General features: G+C 43.0%; 1 long non-coding RNA gene across 1 annotated transcript in view; it reads right to left on the bottom strand.

Moving 5' to 3' along the window:
- Positions 1–533: 533 nt before the first annotated feature.
- Positions 534–15828, bottom strand: part of LOC125461447 (uncharacterized) — a 30753-nt gene continuing 15458 nt past the window's right edge. Inside the window, exons 2-3 of the long non-coding RNA XR_007249497.2 lie at positions 4643–4707; positions 534–942 (exon numbers count right to left, since the gene is read on the bottom strand). This is a non-coding gene — a long non-coding RNA (uncharacterized LOC125461447). The remainder of the gene's footprint in view (positions 943–4642; positions 4708–15828) is intronic.

Genomic DNA, 15828 nt, shown 5'->3' with positions numbered 1-15828 from the left:
CAGGGCTTGCATCCACTCTATCCACCCATTACTGACCATCCTCAATTCCATTCAACACCAACAGCAACATAATGGTATTTAAAGTCCTTACTGAGCAGAGGTTTTTCTTAGAAGCACTAAATCACTCATAACTGACCGTTTCTTCGTATACTTGGGTTTGTACATATTGTTATAGCATTTGTCCATATGTATTTATGCGTATTTTTCCCATGTCTTTGCAAATAAATATTTCAGTTGCATTAACCTGTTAAAAAGTAGCCTTGAGTTTGATGTTTTGCCAAGTTGAATAGATTAGTACCACAGCAATATTCCAAAAAGGTAATTGTTAATAACATGGATGATGAATTCTGAAAAATTACAGAAAATAAAATTGTTTCAATTCAAAGAGGTCAAAATCCAATAAAGGGAAGCTTCTTTGAAATTATTTTTTTTAATTGCTACTTAAAAATCCTCTAATTAAAAATTCTTTCAAATATAAAATTTAATACCATCATTAGTATTCACAGCTGGATCAAGAAATTAGCTGTCTCAATGTTATTGAAGTTTAATTACAAGTCACTGATGCACTAATTCTGAAATGCAATGCAGCACTTGCTTACTGAATTCAACAGTAACACAAAAAAATGTCTTTCAGTTCTCTTCTATCTAAGCAGGATAAGGTATAATATAGATGAAATCAGCCCACACAGGGTCTTGTAAAACTTGTAACTCTGATAGTGCGTAACGCAATTGAAATTATGGCTCAGATTATGTGGTAGAAATTAATGGTGAAACTATTAATGTTCTCTGTTGATAATGCTTAGTAACTGATAGCAATGTCTGCAGCCTGCACACATACAGTTCAATACTGATATCCAGAAATTGCTGCCACTGATTCCACGTTTCCTCTAAGGATGCCTTGTTGTAGTCCACACACACCGCAATCAAGTAAAATTCATAGATCTGTTTAAAAAAAGTTACATTATTAGGCTTGCTGTAAATCCTTTGCAAAGTTTATCCTGGTTGAATGAGTTGTAACTTGTTGCTAACATGTAAGTTTATAATTACTGATGAATAGCCTCACCATTCCTGAAAAGGTAATGTTTACATTTGTGAAATCAGGTTTACAAAAGATTTTTATTTTGTTAAAAAACATTTATGACATTTCAGGTTCAAACTTATCCCTATATCTATGCCCTGATTAGTTAATATGCTTGCTGTAAAAACTTTGAATTACCAGTAACAGTTTCTATACAGAGATAATGGGAACTGCAGATGCTGGAGAATTCCAAGATAATAAAATGTGAGCCTGGATGAACACAGCAGGCCAAGCAGCATCTCAGGAGCACAAAAGCTGACGTTTCAAGCCTAGACCCTTCATCAGAGAGGGGGATGGGGAGAGGGAACTGGAATAAATAGGGAGAGAGGGGGAGGCGGACCGAAGATGGAGAGTAAAGAAGATAGGTGGAGAGAGTATAGGTGGGGAGGTAGGGAGGGGATAGGTCAGTCCAGGGAAGACGGACAGGTCAAGGAGGTGGGATGAGGTTAGTAGGTAGATGGGGGTGTGGCTTGGGGTGGGAGGAAGGGATGGGTGAGAGGAAGAACCGGTTAGGGAGGCAGAGACAGGTTGGACTGGTTTTGGGATGCAGTGGGTGGGGGGGGAAGAGCTGGGCTGGTTGTGTGGTGCAGTGGGGGGAGGGGATGAACTGGGCTGGTTTAGGGATGCAGTAGGGGAAGGGGCGATTTTGAAACTGGTGAAGTCCACATTGATACCATATGGCTGCAGGGTTCCCAGGTGGAATATGAGTTGCTGTTCCTGCAACCCTCGGGTGGCATCATTGTGGCAGTGCAGGAGGCCCATGATGGACATGTCATCTAGAGAATGGGAGAGGGAGTGGAAATGGTTTGTGACTGGGAGGTGCAGTTGTTTATTGTGAACTGAGTTGAGGTGTTCTGCAAAGTGGTCTCCAAGCCTCCGCTTGGTTTCCCCAATGTAGAGGAAGCCGCACCGGGTACAGTGGATGCAGTATACCACATTGGCAGATGTGCAGGTGAACATCTGCTTAATGTGGAATATCATCTTGGGGCCTGGGATGGGGGTGAGGGAGGAGGTGTGGGGGCAAGTGTAGCATTCCCTGCGGTTGCAGGGGAAGGTGCCGGGTGTGGTGGGGTTGGAGGGCAGTGTGGAGCGAACAAGGGAGTCACGGAGAGAGTGGTCTCTCCGGAAAGCAGACAGGGGAGGGGATGGAAAAATGTCTTGGGTGGTGGGGTCGGATTGTAAATGGCGAAAGTGTCGGAGGATGATGCGTTGTATCCGGAGGTTGGTAGGGTGGTGTGTGAGAACGAGGGGGATCCTCTTTGGGCGGTTGTGGTGGGGGCGGGGTGTGAGGGATGTGTTGCGGGAAATACGGGAGACGCGGTCAAGGGCGTTCTCGATCACTGTGGGGGGAAAGTTGCGGTCCTTAAAGAACTTGGACATCTGGGATGTGCGGGAGTGGAATGTCTTATCGTGGGAGCAGATGCGGCGGAGGCGGAGGAATTGGGAATAGGGGATGGAATTTTTGCAGGAGGGTGGGTGGAAGGAGATGTATTCTAGGTAGCTGTGGGAGTCGGTGGGCTTGAAATGGACATCAGTTACAAGCTGGTTGCCTGAGATGGAGACTGAGAGGTCTCCACCTATCTGGACTCCATTTTCTCCCCTTTGGTCCAGGAACTCCCCACCTACATCCGTGACACCACCCACGCCCTCCACCTCCTCCAGGACTTCCAATTCCCTGGCCCCCAACACCTCATATTCACCATGGACGTCCAGTCCCTGTACACCTGCATTCCGCATGCAGATGGCCTCAAGGCCCTCCGCTTCTTCCTGTCCCGCAGGCCCGACCAGTCCCCCTCCACCGACACTCTCATCCGCCTAGCTGAACTCGTCCTCACCGTCAACAACTTCTTTTTTGACTCCACCCACATCCTACAGACTAAGGGGGTGGCCATGGGCACCCGCATGGGCCCCAACTATGCCTGCCTCTTTGTAGGTCACGTGGAACAGTCCCTCTTCCGCACTACACAGGCCCCAAACCCCACCTCTTCCTCCAGTACATTGATGACTGTATCGGCGCCGCCTCTTGCTCCCCAGAGGAGCTCGAACAGTTCATCCACTTCACCAACACCTTCCACCCCAACCTTCAGTTCACCTGGGCCATCTCCAGCACATCCCTCACCTTCCTGGACCTCTCAGTCTCCATCTCAGGCAACCAGCTTGTAACTGATGTCCATTTCAAGCCCACCGACTCCCACAGCTACCTAGAATACATCTCCTTCCACCCACCCTCCTGCAAAAATTCCATCCCCTATTCCCAATTCCTCCACCTCCGCCGCATCTGCTCCCACGATAAGACATTCCACTCCCGCACATCCCTGATGTCCAAGTTCTTTAAGGACCGCAACTTTCCCCCCACAGTGATCAAGAACGCCCTTGACCGCGTCTCCCGTATTTCCCGCAACACATCCCTCACACCCCGCTCCCGCCACAACCGCCCCAAGAGGATCCCCCTCGTTATCACACACCACCCTACCAACCTCCGGATACAACGCATCATCCTCCGACACTTTCGCCATTTACAATCCGACCCCACCACCCAAGACATTTTTCCATCCCCACCCCTGTCTGCTTTCCGGAGAGACCACTCTCTCCGTGACTCCCTTGTTCGCTCCACACTGCCCTCCAACCCCACCACACCCGGCACCTTCCCCTGCAACCGCAGGAAATGCTACACTTGCCCCCACACCACCTCCCTCACCCCTATCCCAGGCCCCAAGATGACATTCCACATTAAGCAGAGGTTCACCTGCACATCTGCCAATGTGGTATACTGCATCCACTGTACCCAGTGCGGCTTCCTCTGCATTGGGGAAACCAAGTGGAGGCTTGGAGACCACTTTGCAGAACACCTCCGCTCAGTTCGCAACAAACAACTGCACCTCCCAGTCGCAAACCATTTCCACTCCCCCTCCCATTCTCTGGATGACATGTCCATCATGGGCCTCCTGCACTGCCACAATGATGCCACCCGAAGGTTGCAGGAACAGCAACTCATATTCCGCCTGGGAACCCTGCAGCCTAATGGTATCAATGTGGACTTCACCAGTTTCAAAATCTCCCCTTCCCCTACTGCATCCCTAAACCAGCCCAGTTCGTCCCCTCCCCCCACTGCACCACACAACCAGCCCAGCTCTTCCCCCCCACCCACTGCATCCCAAAACCAGTCCAACCTGTCTCTGCCTCCCTAACCGGTTCTTCCTCTCACCCACCCCTTCCTCCCACCCCAAGCCGCACCCCCATCTACCTACTAACCTCATCCCACCTCCTTGACCTGTCCGTCTTCCCTGATCTGACCTAACCCCTCTCTACCTCCCCACCTATACTCTCTCCACCTATCTTCTTTACTCTCCATCTTCGGTCCGCCTCCCCCTCTCTCCCTATTTATTCCAGCTCCCTCTCCCCATCCCCCTCTCTGATGAAGGGTCTGGGCCCGAAACGTCAGCTTTTGTGCTCCTGAGATGCTGCTTGGCCTGCTGTGTTCATCCAGCCTCACAGTTTCTATACATTTTACTTGCTGGTTTTGTTGTCTATGAAAATGCTTTAACAGTATTATTGGCTACTTACCCTCCTCTTAAGTCATCACTATTGCTGGGTACCTAGGCTTCCTCTTAATTCATATTCACAATAACCTTGGGAAAGAAAAAAATCCATATGACAGAAATTTGGGTGGATTTCTTTGAGGTCAACAGAGAGCTGTATTCTTTCAATGCTAACTACAGAACATAGGCAAACCTCAAAGACAGGATATTGTAATTTAATATTTCTTGAATAATTTGACCACTGTTGAAGAACTGTTGCATAAATCAGGTTATGCAGGCAATTTTATACAAGTGCACATCAAGTGACACTACAGGCAAATGTTGCAGGTAATAATGGCACTAACAGGCATCTTTGCCAAGAATGACAAATAGTTTGACCAGCTTTCATCTGCTTTTTCAGTCCTCGCGCTGGCTGAATATAGGATGTCATAGATCAGAAACGAAGGGCAAATTTTTCGCTCAGAGCAAGGAAACAGCAGGAGGAGCTGCAACTGCTTCTCAGAAAGGAAACAGTAACTCTTTGAGATTTTGGCCAGGATCCCCCTTTACCAGAATGATCGTTTTCCAGCTTGAGTGAAACATCAGGCATCAGTAAATGTTAAGAAACTGAGAGGACACTTCGACACCTTATTGACAATAGTCTGTTAATCAATCACTCATCTGGGATTGATGTACTCTGTGGGTTAGTTTATTTAAAACAGTAAAACACATTACAAGTTATGAAGCAGATATTGCAGTAAACCAACCCATCTCTGATTGTGTGTAGTTTACAGATACACAGTAGACTAACTGCCAAGCAGAGTTTAAAAACACAGCACAGGGAGTCGTTAAGGTGAACTTCCTTAAAGGCAAGGTATTCATACACAATGTGTTGGGAATGCATGAAGAAGGCTGAAAGGTGTTGAGCTATTTGGTCACTTGCTTGAACACCTAACTCCGTGCTGATGGTTGCCTATAAACCCTGGCTGGGTTTGACTTCTGCTTCAAACATTATGGCCATAGCATACACAACAGCAACTACTTTAACATTGCAAACAAAAATAAAGAAAGCAGCTTGATCGATAATGTTAGGGAAGTAGGAAAGTTTCTCATTGGCAGCACTCACACTCAGAGGAGAAATGAAGCATGTAGACAAGCCTGAACTGCTGGTCCCCTACCGGCTACCAGGTGGATATTTCAAGGTAGTTAAAAGACCACCACCCCAACACATGCATGCCTGCACACACATGTACACATATACACTAACATACACACACAAACTCCATTGGTTGGAGTCATACCTGGCACATAGGAAGATGGTCGTGGTTGCTGGAGGTGAGTCGTCTCAGCTGCAGTGCAGGAGTTCCTCAGGGCAGTGTCTGAGGTCCAACCACATTCACCAGCTTCATCAATGACCCTCCCTCCTTCATAAGATCAGAGGTGCGTATGTTTGCTGATGATAGCACAATATTTGGCATCATTTGTGACCTCTCAGATACTGAGGCAGTTGATGTTCAAATGCAACTAGATCTGGACAATACCCAGGCTTGGGCTGACAAGTGGCAAGTAATATTCGTGCCACACAAATGCCAAGATATGGCCATCATCAATAAGCGAAAATCTGACCACCACCCCTTGACATTCAATGGTGCTACCAACACTGAACCCTCAATATTAACATCCTGGGGATTATCATTGACCAGAACCTCAACTGGACTCACCACATAAACACAGTGGCTATAAGAGCATTATATACACATTATATAAAAATTATATACACACGTTTGAACTGGAGGCTAAATGGAAATTCCTGATTCCTGTTCAAGAAACTGGGCTGCACAGACATTCTTGTTGCCTTTCAACTCCATTCCTGGCCACAATTGTTGTCAGAGGTTAGGAATACTACAGCAAGTAACTCACCTTCTGACTTCCCCAAAGCCTGTCCACCATCCACAAGGCACAAGTCTGAGACTGAGGGTTGGAGGTATAAAATCATGAGGGACATGGACAGGGCGAATAGTCAAAGACTTTTCCCCAGGTTCAATACTAGAGGGCATAGGTTTGAGGTGAGAGGGGAAAGATTTAAAAGGGACTTAAAGGGCAGGTTTTTCGCTCAGACAGTGGTGCGTGTATGGAATGAGCTGCCAGATGAAATGATGGAAGCTGGCGCAATCACAGCATTTAAAAGGCATCTGGATGGGCGTATGATTAGGTATGGCTTAGTTGTATATGGGAAAAATGCTGGCAAATAGAACTAGATTAATTTAGAATATCTGGTCAGCAAGGATAAGTTGGACAAAATGTTTCTGTGCTGTACATCTCTATGACTCTATGACAAAGTAAGGAATGTGCTGGAATATTCCCCACTTGCCTGGATGAGTGCAGCTCCAACAACACACAAGAAGGTTGACACTATCCAGGACAATGCAGCCCGCTTGATTGACACTTCATCTACAAATATCCACTCCCTCCACCACAGGTGCTCAATAGCAGCAGTACATACTATCCACAAGATGCACTGCAGAAATTCACCAAAGATCCTCAGACAGCAACTTCCAAACCCACAACCACTTCCATCTATAAGGGCCAGGGCAGGAGATACGTGCGAATACCACGCTGACTTGGAAATATATCGCCATTCCTTCACTGATGTTGGCTCAAAATCCTGGAGTTCCTTCCGCAATGGCATTGTGGGTCAACCTACGGCAGGTGGACTGCTGTGATTCAAGAAGGCAGCTTACCTCTACCTTCTCAAGGGCAGCTAGGGACAGGCAATAAATGCTGGCCAGCCAGCAATGCCCACATCTGACAAATGAATACATCTAAAAAAATTATATACACACTTTTGAACTGGAGGCTAAATGGAAATTCCTGATTCCTGTTCAAGAAACTGGGCTGCACAGACATTCTTGTTGCCTTTCAACTCCATTCCTGGCCACAATTGTTGTCAAGAATTTTATCCACTTTTATCACCTCCTGATCTTCTCAGTTAAAGGATGGCAATAAGCATTACAACAGATGCAGCAATAGGAGTGGACGTACGCCTGGCCATAAGTCCTGGGCTCAAGTCCCATCAGCTCCAGACATGTGTTAAAACACGTATGAACAAATTGATTAAAATATCAAGGGAGGAAAAGCAGATGCATTAATATAGTGCCTCTAATTTAAAAAGACATCCTGAGTTGCTTTGCAGGGGCATAAGGAAAATATAAATGCGCTGTCAAACTGCAGCTGGTAGCAGGTGTCTTGGTTGTTGTAGTCGATTTTAAAGAAGGAAAGGGAGACAACGTTGGGGGATGGTGAATCCTAATAGAAGGCTCAGGATAAACATAAACATAAATGCCAAATTCATTTAGAATCTTCACTTAATTGTAGTTGTGATATCATGGCAACGAGTCAAATTAGTATTATAGAAATATAAAAACTGACAAGCCAATCAGCCCCTCCAGTCTGTTCTATTTAACCAAAGTTGACACATATTTGAAACGTACTTTTCTATCTGCGCTTCATATTGCTTGACGTCTTTACAAACCAAAATATCTACTGATTTCTTGGAAATTTAAATTGACCCAGCATTAATGAGGGTAGAGCAGGGAGAAGTCTGTTCCTGTTTGTGTGAAAAAAGTATTTACTGTTTTTACTCCTACATGGCCAGTTCTAATTGTTTACATCATATTTCTTCTTCTGGATTTCTTCCACCAGGCAAAAATGGTCTTATCAAGCCCCTTAATCATTGTAAATACTTCTATATTCAAGGAAGAAGTGTTAGCTTTATGTAACCCAAGCATCAATATTTTATACTTTAAGCCCAGGTATAATTCTGATGATATTGCATTGTGCCTTTCCAAAGTATAATATACCTTTCCTAAGACCAATTGCCCTAAGTCAAACACAGTCCCACTTAAGTAATACTTCCTGACTTGTGAATTGTAAGTAATTGCAGATTTTAAAATATTAATGCAAGTGTATTTGTAAAGGTTGCCAATTGGGATAATTTGTGATTATTAATGATGTGATGATGATAGTAGTATATTACAAGCAGATAGTCATAGAATGGACAAGTACAAGACCCTGGTAATGATTTTTTTTTAGTGACTTCTAGAGGATGGAGGAATATTAGTCATTTTCAGCAATTGCGTCAACTAAAACACAACATATTGCTTCATTCATCAGATTCAGTATGATTGGTTGTGACGCCACCCAGGAGTGGAACTCTCAGGGTAGAAGTCTGACTTTAATGGTACTGTCATTTGAGCTGCTCCTCATCTTTAGAGCAAATATTTACATCTTCCCTGGCTTTTCCTTTATTGGTTGACACTTGTCCAGATTTTCCATGATTGGATAAAATCTGAGAGATACAGAGACTGAATGTCAGATCTGAATCAAGAAAAGATTCATAATCACAAATCACAAAAGCAGTTTTTAATCGAATTTCTCCCCCTGATTCCAGTTAGCTATTGGCTTCGAGGATTAGACCCAAGATAAACATCACAAAATAGCAGGTAATTCATTCAGAGAATAATTACAGGCCAAAAGTTTCTGCCTCAATTAAGATGAGTTTCATGGCACTCACCATTATTAATATGTTACTTGTTCGGCAAATTGTCTGAAGAAGAGAGATCTTGTGAATAATGAATGATCTCAAGTTGCCAGGTGAGTTGTCATTATCATTTTTTGTGTGTCTGGCATCACATCAATATTTTCTATTATGGTTTTCTGCCTATGAATTTTTTGATATACAATAATCCTGTGGATACTTGTTTCTGTTAGTTTCTACTTCATGCTATCAAGACAACCTCTTTCAACAGCCGCTGAATTAGGGTAGATTCCAAACATGTATTTCACACAGTTTTTTGTTTCTCTGACCCAGATCCTCAACTGAACCGCAGGAAACATTTCAGGAATTGTAGTACCATTAGTCTGTGACTAACTATAAAAATAAGAATCATGATATAACAATGAACATGCTTGAAAAAATTCCTAAACATCTCCATCCTCTTCATCAGACCTATAGTTGAGTGGACAATGGAATCTACTTTTTGTAAATGTCAAGATTCCTCGCACACATTCTGAGCACCTCCATTTTGGTTTTGAAGGTATGCTTTACTCACCAAAACAATTTGCTACTTTGCACAGAAATTTTCTACTCTCAGTGCTGATAGCATTTCTATTGACGAACACAAACTTTCATCTCTAAGAAATGTATTTAATGTCATGAAGTACTCAGTGAGACATGTAACCAATCAGCATTATTATGAAGATATGTGATCTGAATATATTTGTTTCAAAACATTTTGTACACCAATATAAAAATTTTCTGAACTTTTCAACTAAGGATAATTTGCTGAGGAAATGTCACGTACACAACAGCAACAATATTGCATCTGCAACAAGTAGGGAGCTTGGGTGGATTCATATAATCTGGAGAATTTTCAAGGTGCAATCACTGAGCCTAGTTTGTTTGTGGGATAAGACTATTAGAGTTTAGAACTAGGTCAGAGAAGGAATTTGAGCTGCCTAAAGAACAACAGTTCATTGTTCTCTCTTTCTTTGCAATTTGTGTGACTTGACAACCCATTGAAAGTCATCTTCGTCAACCTGGGAAAGTTCCTGTAGGGGATTTTCTTGGAAGCTACTCCACCACGTAAAGCACAAGGAATTCAGCTAACCAGAACCATTCCTGGAAGAGACTTCAAAGTAACTGCAGAATCAGAATACCATTTTGGACAATCCATGACTTCTCCATTTCTCATGAGTTTAATTTCTACATGGCCAAGGTACTTTAGAGTTAACACTCTGTAGAAGCTTTCATTTTTTTTCATTGTGCGTGTGCATATCTGTGTAAATTTGTTTTTAAGGGGTAGATATACAAACTTAGTCTATGCACAATGTTTGAATAAATTTGTTTTGGTAAAAAGTCAGTTGAGTAAACAGATCTGGCTGACTTGGTCTTAATATTGAATTTGATACAGTCTTAGATTTATCTAATTGTCATATCACCAGCCTGGGTAATTGTGAACAGTGTAGGATTGGGACTAGAAAGGGGAAGAAGTGTGCACTTCACAAACTTGGTCACAACAACCTCGATTACATTCAGAGAAAAGCAGAAGCTGGAAATTTAAAAACAGAGAATTCTGGAGAAACTCAGCAAATCTGACAGCACCTATGGAGAGCGATACAAAGTCCATTTCAAGACCAATATGACTGTTTTTCAGAACAGTAACATCAAGTCATCATCAGTGAATCAAAAACATTGTTCATTTAGTGAGGGGAAAGTTATAAAGCTATCAGATTGTTAAAATCTTTCCAAAATCTTTCCTCTTGCATTTTACAATATTCCCAATAATAGTCAGCAGTATTCGAGAAAAATCAAGATATCAAGTTTGATGGCCCTGCAGCCACTTCTCAGGCACCTGGTATTTCACATAGGGCATGTGTGCTCATTGTAGAATGGATATATGAATTAGGCATTCTGTAGGTGCTGGGGTACACTTCATAATCGCTGATTAAAATATTTAAATAAACATTATATCTCTTATATAATAAAATGTGAGGCTGGATGAACACAGCAGGCCAAGCAGCATCTCAGGAGCACAAAAGCTGACGTTTCGGGCCTAGACCCTTCATATATCTCTTATAGTAGCCTTTTGCGATACTGCTCTAACACCTGACAATGTTCAATTCACCTAATATCTTATGGTATTAATAAACTGAACGATCCTTTCAACATTTTTAATTCAAAGTTTCATTCTTCTGAAAGCTGGCTAATGGGCTGCTTGATTATCTGACACTGCTAATGATGTCTGAGTGTTTTAGTCTGATTTCTGACCATGACCTCTGACTTCTGGTAAAGTTTTTTTTTGAAGCTTCATCCTCTCCAACTGCCCACAAACAGTTTTAGTGGTTTTGTGAGTGAGCTGAAAGGGCTGCCATTGGGGAAAGACGATGAGAGCAAGTAGGAAATAAGACAGGCAGGAGCAGGAACAATTCACAGTAAAAGGAGAAAGAGGAAGAGGACATTAGAGAGAAGAATATTGTTATCCTAGGTCTTGAGGAACCACTTCTTTACCCTGATCATTACTGAGAAGCAATATCTCCGAAATTCACTTCACGAAGGAAGGCTGTCACTGAGCTATTTGCTAGAACATGGGCATTATCCTCATGACCACTAATTGTTATTCAACAGATATACCATATTTTAGACTGCGTTAGGTGTCATGCATTAACTTTTATGTAAGCATGAGTTACAGATTTTTCTTATTAGAATTACAGAATTAAACCACAGAAAGAGGTCATCAAATCCACAATCTGCATCAGTTCTTTACAAGAAACATTCATTTTCTGCCATTCCACTGCAGGTTCACCATGGATCTGTAAATTTCCCACTTGAACTATCTATTCAATTCCATTTTGGAAACTGCTATTGAGTTAAATTCCTCCACATTTTCAAGCACTATGATCCAGATCAAAACAACTCACCACATTTAAAAGGAATTAATGTCATCCTTACTTTTTTCTTGCCAATTGCATTAAACAGGGAACAGAAACAATAACGAATCATTGTTTTGCAAGCTTTAGTACGTGGTTCAATGCTCATTCATTACTCCAATAGAATGTTTCACTGGTGGCTATAGTTTGAGGGCTGTCAGAGAATATTCATTGCAGACACGAGATGGCCATGGTGGATGACCCCAAGTGGCTGAGTCTTGAAGACCCAGCCAAGATTGAAATATAAGATTGAAATACACTTGCCCCCACACCTCCTCCCTCACCCCTATCCCAGGCCCCAAGATGACTTTCCATATTAAGCAGAGGTTCACCTGCACATCTGCCAATGTGGTATACTGCATCCATTGTAGGCTTCCTCTACATTGGGGAAACCAAGCGGAGGCTTGGGGACCGCTTTGCAGAACACCTCCACTCGGTTCGCAATAAACAACTGCACCTCCCAGTCGCAAACCATTTCCACTCCCCCTCCCATTCTTTAGATGACATGTCCATCATGGGCCTCCTGCAGTGCCACAATGATGCCACCCGAAGGTTGCAGGAACAGCAACTCATATTACGCTTGGGAACCCTGCAGCCCACTGGTATCAATGTGGACTTCACCAGCTTCAAAATCTCCCCTTCCCCCACTGCACCACACAACCAGCCCAGCTCTTCCCCTCCACCCACTGCATCCCAAACCAGGCCAACCTGTCTCTGCTTCCCTAACCTGTTCTTCCTCTCACCCATCCCTTCCTCCCACCCCAAGCCGCACCTCCATCTCCTACCCACTAACCTCATCCCACCTCCTTGACCTGTCCGTCTTCCCTGGACTGACCTATCCCCTCCCTACCTCCCTACCTATACTCTCCTCTCCACCTATCTTCTTTTCTCTCCATCTTCGGTCCGCCTCCCCCTCTCTCCCTATTTATTCCAGAACCCTCACCCCATCCCCCTCTCTGATGAAGGGTCTAGGCCCGAAACGTCAGCTTTTGTGCTCCTGAGATGCTGCTGGGCCTGCTGTGTTCATCCAGCCTCACATTTTATTGCCTAAGATTGAAATATGTTGGCACAATTCAAATTGAAGTTGGCATGTCTCAAGTTGAAGTTGGTCGCTGTCAAGCTCTGAGTTAAGCTTCCATAGGCATCCCAGAGCTTTTAACACATTCTGGTTTCTGAAAATCAACCTTCTTCAATTACCTGGGCACTGTATCTTGATATCCCCTTGCCTAATTCATGCACACTTTGCCCATTGATTCATCAACTACATGCTCATCCTCTTGCATTACTTTTAAATATGCCGAGTGCCACTGCTTGCTATGATTGTAGGTCTCCCAGAAGCCTGGCCTGCTTTACCTGAAGATTCACGGATGCCTCCACATTTTCAGCACCTGAACAAAAAGGAAAGGTCAAATGTTTGCTTCAGGCATGAAGAGAGAGAAGTGATTGATAAATGTGGTTTGGCAAGTGTGTAAGAGACTGCATTTTTGGACTGCAGACTATCAATGGGAAAAATAGACAATGCTTTAAAAAAGAGATTAAACAGAAAGACTTGTTTAGAGCTTTGGAAAAACAAGTGAAGCAATTGATGCATATGAGAAAAATGAAACTTACGGGATTTTTTTTAGTCAACCTGTTCAGATATGTTGTGACACAACTGTGGAGCATACAGGGACTTGAATTCAGGTGTACTGGCCTAGAGGTAGGGACACTATTGCTTTACCTCAAGTAACCCTGTCTTCTGGAGTTCTTTTTAATCAACGTACTCAGAGATCTAAAACACAAAGATGTGAAAAAAGACCCCAAGTCCAACAAAGCAACCAGTGAACTGAAGACTGATCATTGTTGCACAAATAACATCAAGGCATCGTCAAAGAACGGAGGACTGTGAAAGAAATCCTTTTAATTTTGTGATTTCTGGTGAAACAGAACTGTGTGCTTCTAGCTATTTTCTTATCTCCACTCATAATATTTCTGTTTTCTCTGTTATTCTTTGCATCTGAATTTTAAAAGGGATAAAGTTTAAGTCATATAAATTAGAAATCCTATTCTTTTACTATTCTTGTTTATCTTAAGAGTGTTACAATAAATAGAGTTATGTTTCATTGTTACTGAGGAAAACATGGTTTGGTTTACATTTATCCTGGGTAGCAGTGAATCAGAAGGGAATTAGGATTTGTGGTAGCTTCACGAAATCCTCATATTTGCCACAATTGTGGGAAGAGTAGAACTTGCTTTCCAACGCAGTTTGGCAGAGCGTCATGACTAGTGTGTAGTCTGAAAATAAATAAGCTCGATAAAAGGTGTGAAAAAATCCTGCATGATGGCTTATTCAGTACTGTCACTCTTCACAGCTATGAATCACTTCATTCCTGAGATAACCAGCACACTTTTTTCCATCAGGGAGAAGGTGTGCGGGTGAAGTTGATATCCTTTAACAGTAGTCTGCTGCCATATGTTGAACACAACATCATCCTGCAAGAAGGAAGTGAGTGTGTTAGTTTTATAAGGTGTTCAGACAACATCACCTGTCTTGATAAAGCCGATGGTAAGAATCATGTAGGGTCTGAGATGTTGGGTATTGAGGATTGTAACAGTGCATTAGGATGGGGAGCATGCTCCAAGATATAAGCATCAGGCTTGAAAGAAGTGATGCTGAGGTCAGTTAACACATGAGCCATTAGCAGACAAAGGCAATGATAATGGAAAGTAACAATCAGGCTACAGAGCAGCATGAAAATTGGCCACTTCTTATACATCAGAAGCAATATTTCGAAGCAGGAAAATATAGAGATCAAGGTGCACAGATGATTAGCAATGTCTTTCAGGGGCTTTGCATGGTCAGGGCATCCAGCACCATCAACATGACCATGAAGATGATACTCTTTGTGTCCACAGTAGAACCAACAGCAACCCATACTAGCGAGACATGGCAGAGAAAAGCAAAGGTATCAGTTAAGTTGGATGCCTTTCACCAGCATTGCCGATGTAAGTTCCTGGGATTCATTTAGAGAGACATCCACTAAAATGTGCTTCAGTGGATTTGTCAGAGATGCCTACAGGACATCATGATAAATAGACAACTGAGACTGACAGGACAAACAATTCAATTCCTTAATGTTTGACCTGCTAGGGTGGCAATAGATTGGATTCCACTGGATGAAAAAGAAAGAGACAGCAAGACAAAGGTAGATGAAAAAGTACATTGGAGTGGGACCTCCAAGAACAGGACACTGTACTGGATTGGAGCAAAAGTGATTGCAATAGATTGGGACCAGTGGCCAAGTCTTGCTACCAATTATCTTGCATAGGACTGCAGGAGTTAAGTCTAAGACTTATTAGCAGAAGAAGGTGGTGTGATATGTGATGAAGTGATTTAAGGAGGGGAAGGAAAATGGTGAAAGGAAAGTATTTTGAGGATTGAATATAGTATGCTAAGTAATTAGCCAAGGCTTTGTACAAGAATAAATGTTTTATTGTGAATTGCTGTAAAAACACCCTAAACACTATTTGCTTTATGGCACAACAGGCTGATGCATAAACACACCTAGACATTTTTCTTAACTACTGGATTTAATTAATTTCCCTGTAGGGTGTATGCATGTTTAGAATTTGGCCTGCCTTTGCACAGTTGACAACACATTAAAACAAGATTTGCGAAACACCGGGTCAATTTCCCAGTGCGTGTGTTCTGCTTACAGTGGTTGAGCATTGTCTACAGTCCGAATCTTGCACATAACTTGATAT

Source organism: Stegostoma tigrinum, chromosome 19 (assembly GCF_030684315.1).
Source record: "Stegostoma tigrinum isolate sSteTig4 chromosome 19, sSteTig4.hap1, whole genome shotgun sequence".
Lineage (NCBI taxonomy): Eukaryota > Metazoa > Chordata > Chondrichthyes > Orectolobiformes > Stegostomatidae > Stegostoma > Stegostoma tigrinum.
This window is presented reverse-complemented; position numbering and strand designations above follow the sequence as displayed.